The sequence below is a fragment of the Gouania willdenowi genome, chromosome 18 (assembly GCF_900634775.1).
Source record: "Gouania willdenowi chromosome 18, fGouWil2.1, whole genome shotgun sequence".
In the NCBI taxonomy this organism is placed as follows: Eukaryota; Metazoa; Chordata; class Actinopteri; order Blenniiformes; family Gobiesocidae; genus Gouania; species Gouania willdenowi.
The window spans coordinates 11,626,130-11,634,069 of record NC_041061.1 but is presented as its reverse complement, the minus strand read 5'-3'; positions in this window follow the sequence as shown (position 1 = coordinate 11,634,069).

Genomic DNA, 7,940 nt, shown 5'->3' with positions numbered 1-7,940 from the left:
TCGAGTGGATTAACCCACCCGCCTGCTTGGAAGGTCGTTAGTAGAATATTCCAGGTGTAGGTAAGGTTTTCCTTTTCCTGAATTTCAGTGGCAAGTTCTACCAAAACACGTTTTGTCTTGTCTAAATGTATAGGTTCCTCTATTGTTAAGATAAATAGCGATGAAATGCACAATCTAGATCAAATCCGGATGAAACTTGGTGGGTTTCATAAAGAACGGTCGATTACAGATGAAGACATGAATTTGTGAAATTTCACCAATAATTTTTTAAACTGATCTAGAATCAGTACATTATTCCAGATCTTCTTTAAAATGTAATGGAATCTTACTCGGCGTATGTTCGTTGAGTACGTTTGACGTGATTCTGTTAAAAAACAAACGCTGGTGAAAATATTGCATGAGCGTCAGTCCTCTAGTGGATAAATCCACCCGACTGCCTGGAATGCCCCTAGTAGAAAATTCCAGTAACGGTTTACTGCTAGTTTTCCTTTTTTCTGAATTTCAGTGGCAAGTTCTACCAAAACACGTTTTGTTATGCTTGTTTTCTTTAAGTTCTTTTAAAGCAGCCAGAAAGTAAGTAAACCTTGCCATTTTGTTATACATGCTGACGCTATCTTGCGCAACAAAGTCGTCAGAGCAGTTGTGACACAATCCGGTACCCGACTAAATGGTGATATTGCTCACTTCCGCGGAGCCAACATTAGCCACCAATTCAGCGGCTGACGGTGGCTAACACAAGTTTATGAGTAAATATGAATGTAGTGCATGTGTACTGGTGGTGGTCGGAGGGGCCAATGGTGCACCTTGGCAGCCTCGCTTCCGTCAGTCTGCCCCAGGGCAGCTATGGCTACAATAGTAGTTTACCACCACTAATTGTGGAAATCCCTTCATTCTAAAAAGTGACTTTGAGCCTCCAAAAAAGCACTATATAAAATTGATGCATTATTATTATTATTAAACCTGGACTTCAGCCATCGGAACAACCGGAACCACCATTGTGTTGGGTCACAGGATTTACCACCACACATATGTATGCAGTGTTAATAGTGTCGACAAAACTTTCCATAGTCTACATTTTGTTCAGTGACAATTCCTGGACTATGACTAATTAAAAAAATGATGTAAATGAAAACTGAATCCAAATATATTGATATTTTTGTTAACTAATAAAAACAAAACTACAATGTTCACATGGGATGAAATCCAATGAGAACTAAGTTTCTTTCTTTGAAGGTATCGAATCAAAACTACTTTTGTTGCATGGAAGGCGGGACTAGCCCATAAGTGATCCAATAGGAAGTAAGAAATACTTTTTTACAGGGGCCTGTGAAATATTACAGATAAAAGAAGAAACAATACAAGTACACACATTACAGCAAAAAAAAAAAGAATAATCTCTCTCTTTCGATATATATATATATATATATATATATATATATATATATATATATATATATATATATACATACATACAAAAATCAAGAAGCTGTCGAGTATTACTTTCTGTTTCCGAATGAAAGACGGCACATGTGGTCGTATGTATTGATCTGTGTGTGTTTACAACCATTAATACCATCCCATATCAGGTTGATGGTAATTGAACCTTCATTAAGGTCCAACTAGCTAATCAGGTTAAATTATTAAGGTATTATATTGAGTTGACTAAAACTTGTCTATAACTGAAAAAAGACCTGATAACTTTTAGTCAAAAGACTGTGACTAAAACTAAATCAAAATTTGCTGTCAAAATTAACACTGACTGTATGATTAAGTGAAAAAAAAAACTATACCAATAACAATAACCCAACAAAACTTCTAGTATATTTTATGATGTTTTAATAGAGCTTGCCATTCAAATTCACTACAGGTACCCATTAAAGGAAAAATACAAAGACTTGTGAAAGTTAAGGAAGAAACTCAAAATAAACATTGTCTTTATTCCCTCAAAAAAGCACAGCTGCGTGGTTTATTAGGTAGAGAATGCTGAACCAGCGATCTGAGGAGAAAGACGGAGCAGGCGCCCAGGGTGACAGCGAAGGGTTGCTTCTTTTTAAATTCAACCGGACTCAGACAAACATTCCCCCTCGTCAACTCATCCTGCTGAAACAGCGACCACACTTGGCCGACCGAGCTGTGATTCTTCCACGTCTGGAAGCTCAAGGGGCGAGGGGAAGCTTTACCAAAAAGGGGCGGGAAGAGGCGAGAAATCTTGGGCTGCTGAGCACACCACTGGGCCGAGATCCCTGAGTTGAATTTCTGAAAGGCTCATTATTCTGGATTGTGGAGAAAGTGGCGTTCAAGGGTGGAAGGGGTGAACGGGAGCTCAAGGCGAAGTGTCCATCAGAGCGGCTGTGGTGCGTTTAGACACATCACCGCTGGGACAAATGGGGATCAGGGTTTGGAGTGAGATCATAAGACCAGACCATAGTCGGCGCCCTCCTGTTTGGTCGCACAGATGGCCCTATTATTTCTCGCATTTAATTAAAGCCCAGTCTTTTCATCCCATTCGGCTTTTTTACACTTGCAAACAAAATAAATCCCTTGATAGATTTCTTTCAGTTTGGGTTGAATTTTCTCTGCGGTCAGATCTACGACCGCCTCGAGTTACCACACTTATAGCTTACATCTTCCTGATCTACATTCAACGGCTTCAAAGGGGGATACAATTATGAGGAAATTACAAGGCAAGTGAGTTTCTGTCCCACATGGGGAATTAAAACTTATTATCTGTGACAACCTGTCAGCCAGCGAAAAACTCAAACATGAGCTCAAAGCCCAGAGTGGCACAGAAGGAAGCAAGAAAAAGGAAATGATAAAAGAATGGGGAAAGGAAGACAGAAAAGCCCAGCCGGAGACATTTTGGCTAAAAGAGAAGAACAAAAATCATGGTTGGATGAAGAATAATCGTTTCCTGTGATATGACGAGCTTGATCATAATGCAATGTATATTAAACATTAAGAAATGAAACACAGTAAATTAAGTCTAGACATAAAGAAACCAACAAAAGTGCTACTGGTGAAAAAAAGCCAATGGTAAAGAACTCGCCTAACAAATCTTATATGATGTACCATTAAACAAGTTCAAGTAAGTCACAGATCAAGGGAATTGCAATACTCTGCAGAGTTAGCAGTCATATCCAATTAGTGCGACTGATGACAAACTACACCAAGCAATCAGACTACGCTATGTGGTTTAATGGGCCTGGAGCGCCGCTCGCTGATGCTTCCCTATTCATGTCATCATCAAGACAAATCCCAAGAGGGCAAGTCAATCGCTTCACTTTCACGATCTCAGTGGAATCCAGTCCACCCACCATTACATCCCACCTGGGAATGTTCCACGGAGCTTCTGGAGTGTGCAGTAACTATCTGCGACAGCGCCTTATTGATTAGTCCAACCATCACGAGGTCAAGGCACCTTTAAAAAAGCAGAATCTTGACTATTACTCTCAGGATGACAAAAAAAAAAAAAAAACAGTTCCGTTTTGGCCCGGGTGCATTTACTGGATATGTAAACTAAGGGAGTATCAACATGTATCCCAGTTGAATAACCCAGTTGTGGGGGGAGGAAATGGAGGATGAAGGAGAGTTTTAGGTTGCTGATTCCTCGGCTTTGTGTCACTTTGCTGACATTCGCTACATTTGCATGGCAGCTGGAGATCCTTGGATTAAACGCTTACAAGAGTATTGCCATATCTCATTTAACAGCATAATCATCTTAGGAGTGGAGCGCTGTTTTATCCCTGGTGCTTTGCACAGCTCAGACTCGACTTTCTCTCTTACTTTCCGTCCCTCTTCTTTTTTTCCCTTATGTCTGACTGTTTCCCGGGCCTTTCCACTTCTACACAGTCCTTTGCTATGGGGCTGTCGAACTAGAATCTTCTGTGTGATCTTGCGTTACAGAAGGTATGTCTGAAGAACCTAGCGAAGGTACATTTCTATACCCATTCATTACAATACAGTTGGTAGAAGTTAGTGATTTAGGCCACAGAAAACACTTAATTCACTGAAATCCGCCGACCAAAACAGAGTGCGGAGCGGCTGTATTTATGAATTTCTAAACTTCTGAGCACTAAAGTTTCATATGACGTTATATTTGTGCCACAATTTGGCTGCCAGCGCACATCTGAACCTTATCATGACTGTACATGGTCCGCGTTCTCAAGATCATTACTTGAATGCAATTAATATTAAACCAACGTGCACAAGAGATGATCAACACCGTAACCAAAGAACACAAAGTACACAAAGCTCCGTGTGCGTCTCCAAGAACATGCTTGAATAATAAATAAAGCTTAGAAGCTGATTTTCATCAAGAACTTCATGTCACTCTGTGTTTTAATGAGAGAACATATTTAATGTGACTCTTTCAGCAGCTCAGTTAGTTATAGGCCTGTACAATATTATTTAATGCATGAACGGGGACAAGTTAAGCATTTCATTTATTTGATTTCATATTGTGCATTGTTGGAACGTCAGCGCTAAATAAACATTTTCATATTTTAAATGTATTTATTCTTTGAAGCATTAATATTGTTTTATGCAATTGTAATGTTTTAATTATAGTGAGGTTTGTACACTTTCAAAACTATAAATGCAATGGGAATAATCACTTGCTTAATAATTTCTTACGGTGCATTGGTTTTTGCATTTTCGGTTTTGGCCAAGAAAAATCGTCATGGAATGCGCAATTCGGACGAACCAACTGACACAACCGAGTCAAATTTCATAAATATCGGTCAGTTACAGATGAAGACATGAACCTTTGAAATTTCACCAATGATGAATCAGTATAAACTAATCCGGATCCCCTTTAAAATGTAATGGAATCTTCCATGGCGTAAGGTCTGTCTTTGAGGAAGGTTTTGTTAAAATCTGTTTGGTACTTTTGACTTAAACAACAAACCGATAAATAAACGGTGGTTAAAATATTCTCTCCTTGGAGGTACTTACAGAAACCTTGTGGACTGTTTTCAGACCGCCTTGGTTTTGGTTCGAGAACTGGACTCTGAGCTTTGTGGATTATCACTACGCCTTAACATGCAGTACATCTAAAATCATGAATTTATGCCTGAATAACACAATGACTGAAATACAGATTTAAAGCTGAGTCAAAGAACTCAGAGACTTGGAGGCGGTGACTTTTCTCTTCTCTTAGGTTTGTTTATATCTTTCTGTGTGCATTTCCTCACTTTGACCTTTAACAGTTTTAGATTTTATTCCTTTGCTTCAGACGGCAGGATAAACGGGTCCGTGTCCACTCTGGTTACAAACACAAGTCCAATTATTTCGTCTCGACTTTCCATTCCGGTTTCCCTTATTCTCCTTTTTTTTTTTTCTTGAGCGCATGATCAAATCTGTGTCCGCTGCTTGAGTCTTGACCCTCTTCCCTTTTTCCATTTGATGTTTATTTTGTTTTCAGAGAAATACAATATCACAGTTATCTGAAGGTTGCCTGATATGAGAAAACAACACGGTTTGTGAGAATGTGCTGATGCCGTCAAGGCCTTTCTCTTCTGCCAATATGCACTCGTAAGTGTTTCATATTTAATGTCTGCACTGCTTCACAGTCAGAATTGTCTCATAAAGAAGGATAAATAAGATTTACGGAAAAAAATGGCTGTTTTCTACACAGTCAGATTGTGTGTTAAATGTTGAAAACAGCACATGAAATAAACATCAATAGAATCCCACAAAGCAATACCGGTCCAAATTACATGGTTAAAACTTGAATTTAGCACTGCTACACTCTGCCGCACCTTAGAAAGATGGATTATTCCCAGATTATCTTTAAAGAAAAAGTTTGATCTGACTTTGCCATGGGAAAGTTTTCAGTTTTCCTTCACTGACTTTAGAAAAAAGGGCCTCTAATTTTCTGTTTCCAATTTTTCAGGAGATAGCGAACTCAATTTTATTTCCGTTTTATTGGCTTTCCTTGATTTGACGTAATCACTGATCTACTAAACATCCTACAATCAGATCAAAATGAATTTAAGGTCAATCTTGTAACTCTTTTTTGATGCTTCAAGAGTCAAAACAATATTCCTCAATCTCACTGTATATCACGATATTTTGTTGCACAAGATTTTGTGCGAATACGACAAGTTCGTTTCTTGATGCCTTCCAAATCCTTACCACTCATTTAACCACTTGTTTAAAGGGGAAAAAGGGTTAAAGTACCTGATATTATCCCTAAACATGTACAAAATGGTTTATTCCTTGTCATATATGGCTATTTTTATTTCAGGAAGTTAATTTTTTGATTTCCATCCATTTTTTCGTAATCACTAAAAATCGGACGCCCTACATTTGATGGTAGAGTCTGGATTTTTATCATAAAACAAAGAAAAGACAAACCAGAGCCAAATCAGGCAAACATAACAGACTGGAGAATTTACTCAAGAAAATGTTCTTTGCTTTAGTTTTACTATTTATATACTGGCTGCTTTTAGTTGTTATGCTGCAAAGAAGTGGAACAAACTGCCAGAAGGTCATCCAATAGGAACATTTTTAAATCAGAGTTAAAGGCACTCTTTTTCTACTGCGTATGATTGAGAGGGAGATTTTTGCTCATGTTGTTACTGATGATTTTAGATATTCTTTTTTGCTGCCGATTGATTTTAAGCTGTTGAATGTTTTCTGTTGCACTTTTTGATCATTTAAAGCACATTGAGTTGCCTTGGATACGAAATGCGCTATAATTACATTTGCCTTGCACTTAGGTTTGGGGACCGAATTCTGTACTTTATTAGGTACCGACCAAATTCCCCTGGTACCGATTCATGTAAAATCAAACAGTACCATGTTTCGGTACTTAAACGCATCCTTGTACATGTGAGGGAATAGAAGAGTATATAGACGAAGAGTAGAACAAACTAAGCTCTGGTATTAGCATCGAACGAATACTTATTATTTTGGCCGAAAAGGGGTAATACTGACATACTTGCAATATAAAGCCCTGTCACATAGAGCTGCTTTTTATTTAATTTGTGCATTTTTAAAAAGAAATTAAAAAAAACACTGTATAATTGCAGTTCATGGTTTTCATGATGAAGACATTTGTGAAACAAATGTTGCTACAATGATGTTGGTTTGATATATTTGTTAAAGTTTGTTATTATTATTATTATTATTATTATTATTATTATGAGAAACAGTATGCTAAATTTGAGATGTATTATTTACCATTAATTAACACACAAAAATAACGAAAATTGGTGTATAATGAGATTGTAACCCTAACCCTAACATAATCCAATAAACAAATAAAACACGTGTCTATTCACTTTGAAAACAAAAAGAAACCAATTTTTTTTTCACGCAAAAATTTGTTTACCGGTCGTGCGCATAAATGCGCATATACAATCTCAAAACGATGCGCACTCAGTACATGACACCAGTTCAAATGTGAAAGGTACCAAACACTACTTTCAGTAGCAAGAAAATAATGAAATAATTGACTAAATCTGGTATTTGTCTCACAGTCAATAATAAAAACCTATTCATATGCTTTACAGTCAAGGAATTATGCTCACAAAGAACCAATAAAAACCAACTTGTGATAGTATTTAAATGCCAACACTGTAACTGAACTGCAAACTAAAAAAACAAGTCTGTATTTTTTGTAAAAAAAAAAAAAAAAAAAGAATAATCTCTCTCTTTCGATATATATATATATATATATATATATATATATATACACATACAAAAATCAAGAAGCTGTCGAGTATTACTTTTTGTTTGCGAATGAAAGACGGCACATGTGGTCGTATGTATTGATCTGTGTGTGTTTGCAACCATTAATACCATCACATATCAGGTTGACGGTAATTGAACATATATATATATATATATATATATACAGTATATATAGATTAAATTAGGTTAGATTTTACTTATGCAGGGCAGAGGGCACACTAGGAAGAGAGTGAGAGTGAATT